Source organism: Sminthopsis crassicaudata, chromosome 6, assembly GCF_048593235.1.
Source record: "Sminthopsis crassicaudata isolate SCR6 chromosome 6, ASM4859323v1, whole genome shotgun sequence".
Taxonomy (NCBI): Eukaryota; Metazoa; Chordata; class Mammalia; order Dasyuromorphia; family Dasyuridae; genus Sminthopsis; species Sminthopsis crassicaudata.
The window spans coordinates 26,791,228-26,810,801 of NC_133622.1; the positions used below are offsets into that span (position 1 = coordinate 26,791,228).

At 35.4% G+C, this 19,574-nt stretch overlaps 1 pseudogene; it reads right to left on the reverse strand.

Moving 5' to 3' along the window:
• Positions 1 to 10,818: 10,818 nt before the first annotated feature.
• LOC141546198 (small ribosomal subunit protein uS5 pseudogene) lies at positions 10,819 to 11,541 on the reverse strand (annotated as a pseudogene).
• Between the last annotated feature and the right edge of the window lie 8,033 nt (positions 11,542 to 19,574).

The window sequence follows — 19,574 nt, forward strand, 5'->3', positions numbered from 1 at the left end:
TGAAGAAACTGAGGTACACAGAGTCTAAGTGACTTGCCCAGTGTCTCACAGCTGTCTAAAGCTAAATATCAACTCAAGTATTTCTTCTACCACTGATCTATCCACTGTCCCAGCTAGTTGCCTCATATAAATGTAACAAGATGTTATTGAGCCATAAAGAATGACAAATAGATGATATTCTGAGAACCATGAGAAAATAGGCATTAACTTATGCAGTATGGAATAAACGGAACCCAAAAGACATTAGACACAATTCCTATAACAGTCTAAATGAAAGATCATTAAAATAAAATGAAATCCTGAATAATTGAAAAAAGAAAGAAAAAAAAAGATGGTCCTGAAGAACAGAAAGTGAAATATGCTTCCTTTCTTTTAGTAGAGAGTTGGAGTAAAATTTGGGCAGAATATTTCATATACTATCAGATGTGGTGTTTGCCTGAGCTGCTTTTCATTACTTTTCTTTCTTTGTTTTTTAGGGTGCAGAGATTCCTCCTACACATACACACACATTTTATAAATGATTGATACCATGACAAAAGACTGTTTTTAAAACAAAAACAAAAAAAATGTTTTTTTTAAAAGATTTCTTGATAAAAATATAATGGGAAAACATCAAAATTTAAAGCAATTATCAAATGTAGTAAAACTCCAAAATTCCTTTGCATAAAAAATACATAAAAGTGGAAAGTTGTAGAAAGATATAAAAAGATAAGGGAAGTAAAAAATCATTAATTTTTAAAATTAGTTATCAAGGTTTCTTTAAAAATAATAAACTTCTTGTACAGCATGGGGATTTTGGTTTATTTTTAGTTCGAAGTCTGTTAAGAAGAAAGAATTCCAGAAAAGAAAAATACAAATGGCAGCAGCAGACCTTCAAAACACTAAAGAAGTGTAGTATCTTCAGGGATTACAGTTGTCTCTTCTGCCTCCAGATTCCAGTAAACTGAGCAGCTCAAGGTTTCAACTATATGAATACAGCTCATCAATATAACAGATAGTTAATATATCATAATATATCCCAGGAAACACTAAAATCCAGGAGATTAAAAAATACGTCAATTACTTTATATTGGCAATAACTAATTCTTGATGACTATAGAATTTTAAAGCTTTGGGGGAAATCTGAAAAATATTTCTGAGGATTCTATAAGTAGCACTGTCCAGTGAGATTACTTATTTCTTCTAAAAAAATTAATTTCAACTATTTTTCACAAATAAAATCTAATTTGGGTACTCAGAAATTAACATACTTTTTAAAAAGAATTTTTGGATCCCAGATACTACATTGGTGCTATCATGTTATCATCTCCTAGTATGGGTTGCTCTTTAAAATTTTGAAGACCTAAAAACATCAAAAACATTCTTGGTCTCAGGAAAAATATTTCCCTCCTCAGTAGAGAAGGCACAACTTACTGGTTTGCAGAATGTTGTATGTATCGTTAAATGTTAGATGTGATCTGTGGTCTGATTTTCCATAAATAGCTGCCTTTGTTCCGAGTTTGATGGATGACTCTGGATCTCCAAAGATCTCTGCAGCAGCTTGGAAGCATAGTGGATAGAGTGCTGATCTCAGATTTAGAAAGACACATGAGTCCTGTCTCATACACATGCTAGCTGTGAGACTCTGGACAAATCACTTAATCTTTCTCATTTTTCTCCTCTATTAAATGAAGAGGTTGGACTGATAGCCTCCAGAGTCCCTTTGAGCTCTAAATATCTAATGCTATGATTCCCATGACTGGCTCTTGTCCTAGGAACTTGAATTCAGGATCTATCACTCTTGGATAATTCTTTCAACCTGGAATAAGCCAGAAAAATCTCCAAATAAAATTTAGGTAAGATTATGTCCAAAGTGTCCTAATTCTGGATGGGCAGAGCTACAAAAATCCTGCAGAGGCATTTGTTGAGACCCTGGATCTCTTAGGATCAGCTGGAGTCAGGATAATTAAAGGTCTTTATTCTTGGTCTTTTGCATTAGGGTCAGGGGATTAGATCTAGCAATCTCCACACCTCCTTCCTCTCTCTCCACCTCCAGGAGAATGAATCAATCTCCTCCTTATACTCCACCCACTCATGTCACTTCCCCTTCTTTGTCCAAACCCACCAATCCAGCCAGCACAGAATAGTTGGGGAGGGTCATCCTCCAAACATGTTATTAGAGAATTGTCCAATTGGCAATTAGCCTCACGTGCTCCATTATCCAAGTGCATTTGCTCATCAGTTCTAGCCCTTTACAGGCATTTAATATCTAATAAGGTTATTAGTGATAAGAAAACCTTTATTTCATTTCACCAAAAATGCATAAAGTGGTATTAATGCAAGGGAGTCTGGGAACATACACACAAACATTCATGTATTCTGTAAGTTTCCCCCATGAAAAGGAAATGAATTCTAGCAAATCCTTCTTCATCATAGAGTTATAGAGTCAGAAAACAACCATGGAATATTCAACACTTTTAAAAGGTAAATATGCTTTAGAGGTTCTTGAGCAAGGAATCCTGATTCATTGGAACTGCGCCATCCAAGTGACTAACTCTAGGTAGTTCAACTGCCCTACAACAAGTATATTAATGATTCTCTGCTTTCTCCAATAGTTTCAATATCAGGAAATATCTCTCTTAAAGGCCCTGTTCTCACACTATTAAATTCAGGCATAGTTAAGCCTTAGTCTGTCAGGAAACACTCAAAGCGGTGCTGGTAAACAGTTCTTTTCAAGGCTAGATTCCAGGCACATGCTGTCTAGGATTCCTCTCTAGAGAAAGTTGGGATTCCAGAACAAAGTCTTTGAATCACCCTCTCAGAGTATATAAAAGCATATCTTCTATGAATGTATGTTTTTTATGGAAAGTCAATATTACTGTTTCTGGGTTAAACACAAGGAGAAAACCTTAATAACAGTAACTAGATTACATAGAATAATAATAACAACAGTTTATAGAACTGAAGATGTTAAACTTGCAGAAGAAATAGATGGGGAAGATGTCTGATGAGAAGAATCAGTATAATTAGGCAGCTATCTGGAGGACCATCACATGGAAGAAGTTTCAGCCCCATTCTGTTTGACCCAAGCACAATTTTAGGAATGATGCATTGAATTTGCAAAAAAAAGAGACACATTTAGACTTAATATGAGAAACTTTCCAATAATTCAAGCTGTTCCATAGTAGAATAGACCCTTTGGAAGAGAGAGAGAGAGGGCCATAGTTCTAGGAGTTTTCAAGCAGATGTCAGATAACATTTATTGGGATACTTTCATCAAGGGAATCTTAGTGAATCTTGTCACGTACCAATGCTTAGATTTTATGCTTCTGCATAATGGCATGTTGGCTATAAGAACATAGAAGTGCTCTAGTGATTCTCTGTTTCTCCCATCAGGAGAAGCTTCCAATTTTTTTAGTATTTTATTTTAGATTACTTCCCTCTTCTGTCGTCTTCTCTCTCCACTCTCTCACCCACCCACTAGTTCCATCTGCTATTTGACTTCTTTAAGCTGGATGCAATGTGACCCAGCATACCACAGCAATATACTTTTTGAGCAACATGTTACTACTGTCGATGCCTTCTGCTTTGCCCTAAGGCAACCAAAAAGCTTTCTTTTGAAATTATGCTTTTAAAGATCCTATATCTTTTGTATGGCAGACTGTGAAAGTAGGAAAGAAAGAATGAGAGACAGAGAGGAAGACAGAGAAAAAGAGAAGGGAAGAGGGAAAGAGGAAAGAGTAGGTGGAAGAGAGGCAAGAAAAAAGAGAGAGAGGAAGGGGAAGGGATGGAAGAAGGAAGGAAGGAGGGAGGGAGGGAGTAAAAGAAGGAGAAGAAAAAAGAAAGAAAGAAAAGAAAGAAAGAAAGAAAAGAAAGAAAGAAAGGAAAGAAAGGAAAGAAAGGAAAGAAAGGAAAGAAAGGAAAGAAAGGAAAGAAAGGAAAGAAAGGAAAGAAAGGAAAGAAAGGAAAGAAAGGAAGAAAGAAAGGAAGAAAGAAAGGAAGAAAGAAAGGAAGAAAGAAAGGAAGAAAGAAAGGAAGAAAGAAAGAAAGAAAGAAAGAAAGAAAGAAAGAAAGAAAGAAAGAAAGAAAGAAAGAAAGGAAGAAAGAAAGGAAGAAAGAAAGGAAGAAAGAAAGAAAGAAAGAAAGAAAGAAAGAAAGAAAGAAAGAAAGAAAGAAAGAAAGAAAGAAAGAAAGAGAAAGAAAGAAAGAAAGAAAGAAAGAAAGAAAGAAAGGAAAGAAAGGAAAGAAAGAAAGAAAGAAAGGAAAGAAAGGAAAGAAAGGAAAGAAAGGAAAGAAAGGAAAGAAAGGAAAGAAAGTAAAGAAAGAAAGAAAGAAAGAAAGAAAGAAAGAAAGAAAGAAAGAAAGAAAGAAAGAAAGAAAGAAAGAAAGAGAAAGAGAAAGAAAAAGAGAAAGAAAGAGAAAGAAAGAGAGAAAGAAAGAAAGAGAGAGAAAGAAAGAGAGAGAAAGAAAGAGAGAGAAAGAAAGAGAGAGAAAGAGAGAGAGAAAGAAAGAGAGAGAGAAAGGAAGCAAGCAGGGAAGGAAGGAAGGAAGGAAGGGAGGAAGCAGGGAAGGAAGGAAGGAAGGAAGGAAGGAAGGAAGGAAGGAAGGAAGGAAGGAAGGAAGGAAGGAAGCAAGCAGGGAAGGAAGGAAGGAAGGAAGGAAGGGAGGAAGCAGGGAAGGAAGGAAGGAGGAAGGAAGGAGGAGGGAAGAAGGAAGGAGGGAAGGAAGGAAGGAAGGAGGGAAGGAGGGAAGGAGGGAAGGAGGGAAGGAGGGAAGGAGGGAAGGAGGGAAGGAGGGAAGGAGGGAAGGAAGGAAGGAAGGAAGGAAGGAAGGAAGGAAGGAAGGAAGGAGGGAAGGAGGGAAGGAGGGAAGGAGGGAAGGAGGGAAGGAGGGAAGGAGGGAAGGAGGGAAGGAGGGAAGGAGGGAAGGAGGGAAGGAGGGAAGGAGGGAAGGAGGGAAGGAGGGAAGGAGGGAAGGAGGGAAGGAGGGAAGGAGGGAAGGAGGGAAGGAGGGAAGGAAGGAAGGAAGGAAGGAAGGAAGGAAGGAAGGAAGGAAGGAAGGAAGGAAGGAAGGAAGGAAGGAAGGAAGGAAGGAAGGAAGGAAGGAAGGAAGGAAGGAAGGAAGGAAGGAAGGAAGGAAGGAAGGAAGGAAGAAGAGAGAGAAATTGAGCAAGTTTTATCATTTTCTTTTAAACTATCTTTGTAAACATTTCCAGGGGGGGAAATTATCTAAAGTGTTCTGTACAAGTCAAATGAGAGGAAGGTTCTAATTTATTTGTGTCTTCATTTTTTCCCTTTTTTAATAGCTACAAAAAGTCAATTTTGCCTTAATGGACTTCTGAATTGGAAGAGCTGATACCTCAAAGTCTGTACAAAACGGTACCGTCCGCTCCCTCACCAAGTTATTGGCTATACTTCTTTCATATGGTGAGTAGACCCCTCTCTGCTTGAGTTCTTCCACACAGGGAGAGAGAGTAGTGGACAATATGGATTCCCCCACCTTCTGGCACCAGCTAGAATGTGGCCACAACTAGACAGGCTTGTTGCAGGCCTTTCCCACTCCTTTGTTCCTCATCAGCACAAGTTTAAGAAACCCTGAGAGAAAAGTGATCTGATGAGTTCAAAAAGTCTCGAGGTTGGCAAGTACGTTGGTGACGCCAGGGAGATTGGCTGTAGCCTCCACAGGGGCAAGAGAGGTTGATTATGGAAATGGCAGAAAGTTCAAAAAGGTCAGTTTGGAATGGAATGAGAGCATGGAACTGAAGTAACAACAGGTAAAATGCCTCCTTGCCAATCTCTCCCAACTGCTGCTATATTCTGATGAAGTTTAAAGGTGTCTCCAAGCAGATTAGAACTAATTTTCAATTAAAACCCTAAATCCTGTTAAATTACTGAATGCTCAGTATTCTGTCTGAAAATAGATTACTTGTCTCCTACCAGATTCACATTGTACATGGGTACCTTTTCTTATTTTTCCCTTTTGAAGTATCCTAATTTTGCAATCCTAATTTAATTTCTATAATTAGAGTATCTAGAATGTTAGATTTAATGAGTAATTAAAGTGTGAGAAATGGGAAACTCTTTTTAACCAAGAGAGTAATAGAGAGTGATACAACGCTCCAATTGTATTTCCTCAAAACAAAGGGAAAAGGAGGGAAGGGTACTGCGTTTATATAACACCTGCTCTACTTCAGGGTCTATGCTAAGTGCTTTACAAATACTATTTCACGTGATACTACAACAATCCTGACATAGATGATATTATTATTCCCATTTTACAGATGAGAAAACTGAGGTAGGCAAAAGCAAAGGTTGAATGATATACCACGGTTGCATATCTAATAAGTATAGTATAAGGAGATTTGAATTAAACCTTCCTGACCTGAGGCTCAGGGCTTCTTAAACGTTTTCTTCTCACCTGAGAAAGTTTTATATGACTCCACGTATATAGGTATATCAAACAGGTGTACAAATCAAACATTTGCTTATAATAAATTGTAATTTTGCAACCCCCACATTCAATTAAAACCCCATCTGGTGTTTTGACCCACAGTTTAAGAAGTTTTATACTCTAATAGAAATATATCTGAAAATGACAGAAAAAAGTTACGATTCAATTAGATATTCTCAAATAGAGTGCTGAAATATGAACTTTCCATTTTGAACCACAGAGCTCTAGCATGTAATTCTCCTCCACTTTTATAAAAAGCTTTTCTTGATCCTCTTTAAATCTCATGCCTCCCCATTTGAATGTTTCCATTTTTCCTATATATTTTCTGTTTCTACTTACTTTACATACTATGTAAATATTAATATATTACTATAAAATTACAATATATTACCATGCAAATGTTACTGCTCCAATTAGATGGTGAGTTCCTTGAAATCAAGATTTGTTTTTTGCTATTTTTAATCCCCTAATTTAATTAATTTTAAAAATTTAAATTTTTTAAATTTTTTAAATTTAAACTAAGCACAGAGCATGGCACTTAATAAATACAAATGTTTATTGTCTGAGCCAAAAACAAATAAAAATTGTTGCTTGGTTTACCATGTTTCTTTTGCGTCCAATTTTTGCCGAACTCATTTGGGGTTTTCTTTGCAAAGATATTGGAGTGACTTACCATTTCTTTCTCCAGCTCATTTTATAGATTAGGAACTAAGGTAAACAGAGGGGTCAGTGACTTGCCCAGTGTCATGTATAGAATAAGTGTCTGAGGCTAAATTTGAACTTAACAAGATGAGTTTTCTCTAACTCCAGGCCGCCGGTTCTTTGCCCTATCTATTTCCCCTTGAAAGCATATTAAAGTTGATGCTTCTTTTGTGTGATGTTTTTCGAGAAATAAATATAGCCTTTAAAAAAATCCATAAAATGAATGTGGCAATTTGGCAGCAAATGCCCCCGACAATGTGACTGTGATTAAAAGGGTCCGATCTCTTCCCCTCTCCCATTCCTCCCACTTTGAAATCCCCCATTTCCTCCCTGTACTGTTTTTAAAACTGTATTATTTTTTCTAAAATTGAAAAAAAACAAACAAGTAATACCCCATGATTTTCAAGAGGAAACAATTGCAGTGTGACTCAGTCTCACAGTTGTAACACTTTCCTATCCTTTTGAATAGTTAGCAATTTTCTGAAAAAGAGAAAACATCCAAGTACGAAAAATATACATGCCAGGAATTGCCCATGACCACTTATGGTGCAGGAGATGGCAGATGTCAAGGGTGTCATTATCATGACCTACTAAAGCTCCATAATTTACCCTATAACCACAGCTACAACTCATTCACAAAGCTTCTTTCCTCCCTTTTCCTTGAGAAGAGAAATCAACCCATGTCCTAATTCCAAGTTTCCCAGTAAAAGTATAAGCCCTAACTAACTTGCAGCTTATGCAGTTTTAATGCTTTTCTATTTTATTTTCCAATATACTTTGGATTAAATATTAATTTTGGGGAAAAGGTACCATTGTAGCATAAAATATAGCTTTTTAAAAACAAAAGCATCAACAGTGACTAAAAGAAGCTAGCTGGGGTGCCAGAAAAGGATTTTAATAACAGTGTCATGGTCACAGAAGCCGACTGTTTAAAAATTAATTTCTAGTCTGAAAGTGTTACTGGCAACACCAGGAGTTTACAGAACATATTCTCTCATTACCAGATCTGCTCCTTGGAGCATAAAATCCAAATGTTCTAAGAAAAGGAAAAAGAGTCTTTTGAACCCTAGGGGAAAATAGGAAAATAACTGGGAAATAGATATAATATATTCTAAAATACTGATTTTAATGCAAATAAATTATGCTAAGTCAAAAACAACATAAAAAGCCTGATTTGCCCTCCCTCATCCAGGACAACGACTATTCACCAGCCTGATCTCACTGCTAGTCATGGAATCTCTGATCTGCTCCATTTCTGATATGGACCAATTGCTTACTTGTTAAGGAGCCATAAAGTCTCCCATCCACAGAGTCTCACCACATTGATGCTGGACTTTGTGTGACTACGTAAATCAGCTTTAGCCTTATATACCTAAGAACTCAAGTTAACTGATTCACTAGCCTCAATCTCCCTAGAGGCAGGGATGACATGTCCACATAACCATGTCTTGAAGATTATTGAAGGATATTTTAATAGAGCTATGAAAACTGTGGAGTAATATATACTAATTAAGAGATGAAGGTTGTTTTCTTATTTAATTTCAGATAAGAAATATATCTTATTTCCTGGAATTATAAATGAGGGAACTGATTGGTGGTTAGATCAAACATCTGGCCAGGAGTTGTTGTGCTATAAATCAGAATCAGTTGAAGGAAATGAATATTTATATTCTTGAAAGAATTCTTATTCTCTTGAGAAGAAAAGATCAAGGTAGTTGGAGGGGTCCAGTATAGTCATCTTCATGTGTTTGAAGGGCTAAATTTGTTTTGTTTGAACCCAAAGGATAGAAACAAGAGCAAATGGTTGGAAAAGGTAGATTTCAGCAAGATGTAAGGAAAAAATTAACCGTTAGAGCTATCCACAAATGAAATGAAGTACCTGAATAACTAGCAAGTTCTTTGCTTCTAGGATGTAGTAGGCTAGTTTTAGATGCAAGTTGTATCTCTTCTCCTACTATTGCTTTCTTCACCAGTAGTAAAGAAGAGCTTGACTAGATGATTTTGAAGATTTCTTCCAACTCAAATTACCTATGACTTCCAAAGGCAATTTTTAGAGTTGAATAGAATGTTTTAAAATAATTGCCTTTTTGTCCTGAGGTCATAAAGGTCCATCCAGCACAGCAATAACCTGGATATCATTTATATCACTACTCCCTATTATCTGCTTTGAAAATAGATGCAAAAAAATGTCCCATGAAACAATTTTCCTCAATGCTAAGAAAACACATAGGCTAGTAAAATTCAGGAGCTACAGAATATTTATCTATGGAATTTCAAAGTCTTTTTCCCTTCCAATATGCTACTATTTCTTGGACTTTCTATACTCTATTTCAGGATATAGCTATCATCATGTTTTGGGGGTGTCATTCATATATACATATATGACATTATATTAATGGTCAGATGAATACTTTCATAATGATATGAAATTTAAGAACTTAAAAGAAAATTTTAACACTATTTTATTAAATTTATTGTATTGTGTAATCCACATTTCATTTAATTTTAATACAAAAAGTTGCTGATTGATTCTTTAAGAGACTTCCATGTGTGTCTTTTTCTGTCCCTGAGTTTTCAAAAATCTCTAAAACTATTATTTTTATTCATTTATTTTAGATTTCTGAACTATTAAGAATTACAAAATAATACTATCTTCACTCCTTATGAAAATTGAGACATTTGCCATCCATCTCTTCTGTTCTCCATGGCTCGTTAAAGTTCACAGATAAGTTCACAGTTCAATAACCACTTATTTTTAATTTAAAAAATATTTATTCGTTGTCAACATTTATTTTTCTAATATTTTTATTTCTATTTTCTTCCTCTCCCCTTCCCAAGACATCAATCTATCTGATATAGGACATATATAAACAATCATATTAAACATATTTCCACATTAATCAGATTGTGAAGGAAGAATCAGAACAAAAGGGGAAAACCATGAGAAAGAAAAAAAGCAAAACGAAAAGAAAAGTGAAAATAGTATACTTCACTCTGCATTCAGACTCATATTTCTGCTTTTGATTTCTCCAAAATAATTTTAAATTTTTTAATTATAATGAAGGCACAGGGGATTCAACAAGCATTTGATTAGTTCTATTATGTGCTAAGGAATTGCTAAATAAGCCCTTTACAAATATCACCTTATTTAATCCTCACAAGGACCCAGAAGATAGGTGCTATTTTATATTTATATTTATTTACAGATGAGGAAATAGAGGCAGGGAGAAGGTAAGTCACATAGTTTATAAGTGTGAGAGGCTTATTTTGAACTTAGTAGGAGTGACAGCTCTATGGAGTAGATACGTGTCAAGAATCCAAGTAGATTTTGTCACTACATAGCTGTAGGAGCAGGGAGAAGATAATGGTCTTCTGGGGATCTGAGTTTCTTCATCTATAGGAGGATTTTGACTAGTTGATTTTTCTTCCAGCTATAAAATTTTATGTATTCTCTTTCTCTTAAACTGAATATTTTTCTGCCAATCAAAATATATTCAACCTCACACATTTATACTTGAAATACTCTAGTTTTTAGTAAATGACTAGGAGCTGTGTATGAGAAGGATGATCCAAAAATGAAAAAAAAATTCTAGTTTCCATGAATTTTTTTTTTAATTTTTAAAGCAGGCAGAATTCAATTTATGTCTTGTCTATTAAAAACATCTATGTGGTTGTCACTGCAACTGCCTAGATACTCTGGATAGACACTTTATTGTGAATCTTCACAAAATGGTCAGTGAATTCTTGATAGGGAGACTTAGTGAGCACATTCTCCTGCCAAAACCCTGGGGTGAGGGAGCTGGATGTTTTAAAGACGGTACCAAATGTAGGTTTAGCAAAGTTGCCCAGAGTGTCTGTACAGCCCCTTGCAGAAATATAGCAGTCATCAATTCCAGCCATAATCAGGAGCTTCCTAGGCACAGAAGTGAGATAATGCCAATACTTCTAACTAATCCACAAAGCCACAGAGCAGAACACTGTGTGGGATTTTCCAATCCTGTTTCTCCAGTAACCATCTCATAAGAATTATAGATAGCTTGGCCAGAATGATAGTACTATGGACAGCTCCAGACCATGGCCACTGTAATCACCAATGTCCACAAAGCCTTGGACCTGGTGCACTGTCCAGCTCTAGTTTATTTCTTAGCAAGCACGATTTTCAAAAACCTTTTTCAATAAAGAACCCAGGAAGAAATCCATAATCTTAGATTCCCTGACAGGAAGGGAGAAATTTTCATGTCCTTGATGTAGGGAAGGAGGGAAGTGGGACATTCCTTGTCTCCAATTTTTCCTCCTTGAGTAGCCTCCTCAGCCCCCCACTGACAAAGTCATTGTGAAAGCCATCCTGGCCTCCAGATCCAGGACCCCCAGGTCTCCAGTACCTCCTGCAGTACTTGCTTCATCAGCAATTTAGTATTTACTAGAAGTAGAAGTGCTTGTTTCCATTCTTGAGATCAGTGTGTTCTGTTCTCACTCATTCAAAATTTTCTTCCCATGCTCTGTCACCTCCCAAAATGCACTCATGAAAATATTTCAAAAATTGTGGTATAATTGAACACTAGACTGAATTTAGCTTATGATAGCAAAGGAGCACAACATGCACCCTACACTTTGGGAGATAATGTTATAAAGAGGTCAAAGAAGGAAGATGTGAGATCCCATTTTCTAAATTTCTACAGAAATCTCAATAGAAATCTGTCAGTATTAACATAAGTGATGCTAATCACAAAGTAGAGCAGGACATGTACAGGAACGCACTGACCAATTAAAATTTCCTTTAAAAAAATAGAGAGAGAAAGCTCAAATTACAGGTAAATGTTAAGCAGACCCCAAAATTGACACAGTTCTTTCAAAATAAGAAGAGCCAGAACAAATAAAGCTTATTAATAAATCAATCACAAATGGATCAATTAATAAGCATTTATTATGCACTGACTACATGCCAATCACTTTCCTGGAAAGACAAAGTGAAATAGTCTTTACCAAAAGATAACAATAAAGCTAATTTTTTTTATTTTTAAACCTTTTTGGAAGCCAGTAAAAGATCAGAGAAGGAACAGAACCATTTTGGGGGGACAGATGAGTTCATGATAACCTAGACTGAAAAGAAGACTATTCAACTCATCATTATGTCTGTGGGTGTGTTCCTCACCCTGAATGAGTGTTCCTCAATTGACATTCAAGATAAGTCAGGATATTGTGAAAAGTATCTGGACTATCCTCAGTGAGATCAATTCATTTGGAGTTGGGATTGTTGAGCCATTATCAATGAGTTTTGGTAAATCAAGGAAAATAAGATATATGCCAAAGTTGCAAAAGTGGATATACTTCTTAATTTTTACAAAGGAAGAAAAGGTAGGATATTGAAAATATTTGCCTGTTAAATTACACAAATGCAAACATCACTAAAAGTCATTGGATTCTATATCATAATAATGATGATGATGAAAATTATGATGATAAAAAAATAATATTTATGTAAGTACTTATATGTGTCAACCATTATGCTACATGCTTTACAAGTGTCATCTGATTTGATTCTCACAACAATTTTGTCAATTCCATTTTACACATTATAAAAAGGAAATAAAGACAAACAAATGGCTTTCCCAAAGTCATACAGCTAACAAGTATCTGAGACTGGATTTGAACTCATTTCTTCCTGAGTGTAGACCCAATATTCTGTCCATTGTGCCATTTATGTTATACACACACATACATACACACACATCCCTCTGTGTGTGTCCTGTCTCTCTCCCTTCTCCTCCCTCTCCCTTTCTCCCTCTCTGTTTCCTCCCTCTTTCTGTCCCTCTTCCTCTCCCTCTCTCTCCCCAGAATCATTACTTAATAACTGTCCAAATAATTGAACAAATAGTTTATAAACACTTATAAACCAATCAATGCCAAAGAGATAGAATACTAGGAATTTAATAAAAGAATTCAACAAGTGATTTACAAAATAACTCCTTAGACAAAACAGAGGCTGCGACCTCAAACTCGACTTCCCCACAAAGTCAGTTCATCATTCCCCAATTTCTCCTTCCCTTCAACTTCCAGCCATCAGAGCTTATCAACTCCAAGTCACCTTCAGTTTTTTCCTCTTCTTCATAACCACCTCCAAATCCAATCAGTCACCAAATCCTATTAATTCTACCTAAGCAAAAGTTCTCCTGCTCTCTTTTCCTTTCCCCCTATAGCTATCTCAATCCATGTCCTCTTACTAATCACTCAAAAATCTTGTGCCATTAGCCTTCAATCATGTTCAATTCCATCTTTCACAATGCTGTCTGTTCCTTTACACATAATCCTGATTCCATTCACATCACTTTATTTGAAAACTTTCATTGGCTTGCATTTATAATCTAATGAAATATAAAATTCTGATCTTGATATTTCAGACCCTTCAATATACGATTACAAATTCCCACCCTTATCTCATACTATTCCCATTCACATATTCTTTCCCAGCCAGGCTGAGCTACTTTTTATCCCCTATTTACATTCCATCATATCTTCTCTCAGTGTTTCACTTATACAATCTCCTTCACCTACAACAGTCATTGTGGGTGTCTTCTTTTATTGAAATTCATTCTTTCTTTTAAAACTCAATTCATTTACCATCTCTTCTATAAAATGTTCTTTAAGACCTCCTTTTCCCAACTAATAGGCATTTTTCCATTCAAATTTCTCAAAATGATTTTGCTGAACTTTTCTTTGTATTTATAAGTCTTATCTAAAACATGTTTATTTGTAAATTCTGTATCTATTTGCTTGTAAATTCATTTAAAGCAGCTTGTGGCATATTTGTCCCCTTTTGGCACTATATAGAGCATAAGGAACAAAGCAAATGCTTATTAAGTGTTTGTTAATGTATACAACATTGAGCACAGGTCATTGGACTGGACAAGCATCCATTTGTAGATTAATATCAGTAGGAAGGCTCTTGTAAAGTGTTACAATCTATAGTCTTTTGCCTTCATTTTTTCTTTTTTTTTTTTTAATTTATTTTTATTTTATTTTATAATTATAACATTTTTTGACAGTCCATATGCATGGGTAATTTTTTACAACATTATCCCTTGCACTTACTTCTATTCAGATTTTTTCCCTTCCTCCCCCAAACCCCTCCCCCAGATGGCAAGCAGTCTTATATATGTTAAATATATTACAGTATAATTTAGATACAATATATGTGTGTAGAACCGAATTTTTTGTTGCACAGGAAGAATTGGATTCAGAAGGTAAAAATAACAGTTTACATTCATTTCCCATTGTTCCTTTTCTGGATGTAGCTGGTTCTTTCCATCATTAATCAATTGGAATTGGATTAGCTCTTCTCTATGTTGAAGAAATCCACTTCCATCAGCATACATCCTCGTACAGTATCATTGTTGAAGTGTATAATGATCTTCTGGTTCTGCTCGTTTCACTCAGCATCAGTTGATGTAAGTCTCTCCAAGCCTCTCTATATTTCTCCTGTTGGTCATTTCTTATAGAACAATAATATTCCATAACATTCATATACCATAGTTTACCCAACCATTCTCCAATTGATGGACATCCATTCATCTTCCAGCTTCTAGCCACTATGAAAAGGGCTGCCACAAACATTTTGGCACATACAGGACCCTTTCCCTTCTCTAGTAGTTCCTTGGGGTATAAGCCCAGTAGTAGTATGGCTGGGTCAAAGGGTATGCACATTTTGATAACTTTTTGGGCATAATTCCAGATTGCTCTCCAGAATGGTTGGATTCTTTCACAACTCCACCAACAATGCATCAGTGTCCCAGTTTTCCCACAGCCCCTCCAACATTCATCGTTATTTGTTCCTGTCATTTTAGCCAATCTGACAGGTGTGTAATGATACCTCAGAGTTGTCTTAATTTGCATTTCTCTGATCAATAGTAATTTGGAACACTCTTTCATATGAGTGGAAATAGTTTTAATTTCATCATCTGAAAATTGTCTGTTCATATCCTTTGACCATTTATCAATTGGAGAATGGCTTGATTTCTTATAGATTAAAGTCAATTCTCTGTATATTTTGGAGATGAGGCCTTTATCAGAACCTTTAACTGTAAAAATTTTTTCCCAATTTGTTACTTCCCTTCTAATCTTGTTTGCATTAGTTTTGTTTGTGCAGAAACTTTTTAATTTGGTGTAATCAAAATGTTCTATTTTGTGATCAATAATGGTCTCTAGTTCTCCCTTGGACACAAACTCCTTCCTCCTCCACAAGTCTGAGAGGTAAACCATCCCATGTTCCTCCAATTTATTTATGATTTCGTTCTTTATGCCTAAATCTTGGACCCATTTTGATCTAATCTTAGTATGTGGTGTTAAATGTGGGTCCATGCCTAGTTTCTGCCATACTAATTTCCAGTTTTCCCAGCAGTTTTTGTCAAATAATGAATTCTTATCCCAAAATTTGGGATCTTTGGGTTTGTCAAAGATTAGATTGCTATTTTTATTCACTATCTTGTCCTGTGAACCTAACCTATGCCACTGATCAACTAGTCTATTTCTTAGCCAATACCAAATGGTTTTGGTGACTGTTGCTTTATAATATAGCTTTAAATCAGGTACACTTAGACCACCTTCCTCTGACTTTTTTTTCATTAGTTCCCTTGCAATTCTTGACCTTTTATTCTTCCATATGAATTTTGTTGTTATTTTTTCTAGGTCATTAAAATAGTTTCTTGGGAGTCTGATTGGTATAGCACTAAATAAATAGATTAATTTGGGGAGTATTGTCATCTTTATTATATTCGCTCGGCCTATCCAAGAACATTGAATGTCTTTCCAATTATTTAAATCTGACTTTATTTTTGTGGCAAGTGTTTTGTAATTTTGCTCATATAATTCCTGACTCTCCTTTGGTAGATATATTCCTAAATATTTGATACTATCGACTGTTATTTTGAATGGAATTTCTCTTTGTATCTCTTGCTGTTGGATTGTGTTGGTAATGTATAAAAATCCTGAGGATTTATGTGGATTTATTTTGTATCCTGCGACTTTGCTAAAATTCTGAATTATTTCTAATAGCTTTTTAGCAGAGTCTTTGGGGTTCTCTAAGTATACCATCATGTCATCTGCGAAAAGTGACAATTTGATTTCTTCATTTCCTACTCTAATTCCTTGGATCTCTTTCTCGGCCCTTATTGCCAAGGCTAGAGTTTCTAGTACTATATTGAATAGTAATGGTGATAGTGGGCAACCTTGTTTCACTCCTGATCTAACAGGGAAAGGTTCTAGTTTATCACCATTACATATGATGTTTACTGAAGGTTTTAAATATATGCTCCTTATTATTTTAAGGAATAGTCCATTTATTCCTATACTCTCAAGCGTTTTTAGTAGGAATGGATGTTGGATTTTATCAAATGCCTTTTCTGCATCTATTGAGATGATCATATGGTTTTTATTAATTTGATTATTAATATGGTCAATTATACTAATAGTTTTCCTAATATTAAACCAGCCCTGCATTCCTGGTATAAATCCCACTTGGTCATAGTGTATTATCCTGGGGATGATTTTCTGAAGTCTATTTGCTAATATCTTATTTAAGATTTTAGCATCAATATTCATTAAGGAAATTGGTCTATAGTTTTCTTTCTCAGTTTTTGATCTACCTGGTTTAAGTATCAGTACCATGTCTGTGTCATAGAAGGAATTTGGTAGGACTCCTTCAATCCCTATTTTTTCAAATAGTTTACATAGCATTGGAGTTAGTTGTTCTTTAAATGTTTGGTAGAATTCACCTGTAAATCCATCTGGTCCTGGGGACTTTTTCTTAGGAAGTTGGTTAATAGCTTGGTCTATTTCTTTTTCTGAGATGGGACTATTTAGACTACTTACTTCTTCCTCTGTTAATCTGGGCAAGCTATATTTTTGAAGGTATTCTTCCATTTCATTTAAGTTATCAAATTTATCGGCATAAAGTTGAGCAAAGTAGCTCCTAACTATTGTTCTAATTTCCTCTTCATTAGTGGTGAGTTCACCCTTTTCATTTTCAAGACTATCAATTTGCTTTTTCTCTTTCCTTTTTTTAATCAGGTTTACTAAGGGTTTGTCTATTTTGTTGGTTTTTTCATAAAACCAACTCTTAGTTTTATTAATTAATTCAATAGTTTTTTTACTTTCAATTTTATTAATCTCACCTTTTATTTTTTGAATTTCAAGTTTTGTGTTTGTCTGGGGGTTTTTAATTTGTTCCTTTTCTAGCAATTTTAGTTGTAAACCCAATTCGTTGGCCCTCTCTTTCTCTATTTTATGCAAGTAGGCCTGTAGAGATATAAAACTTCCCCTAATTACTGCTTTGGCTGTATCCCACACATTTTGGTATGATGTCTCATTATTGTCATTTTCTTGGGTGAAGTTATTAATTATGTCTATGATTTGCTGTTTTACCCAATCATTCTTTAGTATAAGATTATTTAGTTTCCAATTATTTTTTGGTCTATTTTCCCCTGGCTTTTTATTAAATGTTATTTTGATTGCATTATGGTCTGAAAAGGATGCATTTACTATTTCTGCCTTACTGCATTTGATTTTGAGGTTTTTATGCCCTAGTATATGATCAATTTTTGTATAGGTTCCATGAACTGCTGAGAAGAAAGTATATTCCTTTCTGTCTCCATTTAGCTTTCACCAAAGATCTATCATATCAAACTTTTCTAGTATTCTATTTACCTCTTTGACTTCTTTCTTATTTATTTTGTGGTTTGATTTATCTAATTCTGAGAGTGCAAGGTTGAGATCTCCCGCTATTATAGTTTTGCTATCTATTTCCTCTTGCAGCTCTCTTAATTTCTCTTTTAAGAATTTAGATGCTGCACCACTTGGTGCATACATGTTTAATATTGATACTGCTTCACTATTGATGCTTCCCTTTAGCAGGATATAATGCCCTTCCTTATCTCTTTTAATTAGATCAATTTTTGTTTTTACTTGATCTGAGATGAGGATGGCTACTCCTGCTTTTTTGGTTTTGCCTGAAGCATAATAGATTCTGCTCCACCCTTTTACTTTTAGTTTGAATGTCTCATCCTGTTTCAGGTGTGTTTCCTGTAAACAACATATAGTAGGATTCTGACTTTTAATCCAGTCTGCTAACTGCTTCCTCTTTATGAGGCAGTTTGCCCCATTCACATTTATGGTTAGAAGGACTAATTCTATATTGCTTGCCATCCTATTAACCCCTGCTTATGCTTTTCCCCTTTCCTTCCCTTTTACCCTCCTATCCAGTATTAAACTGGTAAACACCACTTGCTTTTCACAGCCCTCCCTTTTTAGGATCCCTCCCCCACCTTAAAGATCCTCCCCTTATTTTATCCCTTTTCCTCGAAATTACTGTATTCCCTTCCCCTTAGCTTACTCCTTCCCTTTCACTTTTCAATGAAGTGGAAGAAGTTTCACCATAAATCGAATATGTCTATTGATACACGCTATGTTCATCTCCCTCCTTTCTTTCTCTCAGATATAATAGGTTACCTTTGCCTCTTCATGAGATGTAGTACCACCACTTTATACTTTTTTATGATATAATCTCCTTTCCACCTCTAGTTTCTAAGACAAATTGTACATATGTTCTTTACATATTTTTTTGACAGAAGTATAGTTCTCAAGATTTCTTTTTACCTTTTTTAGAAGTCTCTTGAGTTCTGTATTTGAAGATCAAACCTTTTATGTAGGTCTGGTTTTTTCATCAAAAATAGATGGAATTCATTTATTTCGTTAAATGTCCATCTTCTTCCCTGGAAAATGATGCTCATTCTTGCTGGGTAAGTTATTCTTGGCTGCATACCAAGTTCCTTAGCCTTTCGGAATATCATGTTCCAGGCCCTGCGTTCTTTTAATGTGGACGCTGCTAGATCCTGTGTTATCCTTATTGTGGATCCTCCATATCTGAATTGTTTTTTTCTAGCAGCTTCCAATATCTTTTCCTTTGTCTGATGGTTCTTGAACTTGGCCACTATATTTCTTGGCGTTTTGATTTTAGGGTCCCTTTCAGTAGGTGATCGATGAATTTTCTCAATGTCTATTTTACCCTCTGTTTCCAAAACGTCTGGGCAGTTCTCTTTGATAATTTCCTCGAAAATGGTGTCCAAGCTCTTTTTTTCCTCCCATTTTTCAGGGAGTCCGATTATTCTCAAATTGTCTCTCCTGGATCTGTTTTCCAGGTCTGTTGTCTTTCTGGTAAGGTACTTGACAGTCTTTTCAATTGTCTCATTTCTCTGGTTTTGTTTGACTCCCTCTTGGTTTCTCCTTGAGTCATTCATTTCTACTTGTTCCAGTCTAATTTTCAATGATGTATTTTCTTCACTCACTTTTTTTATATCTCTTTGTAATTGTCCAATTGAGTTTTTATCTTCTATGGAATTTTTTTCCATTGTATTTTTTAGACAGCTGATTTCTTTTTCCAGCTCTCTAATCCT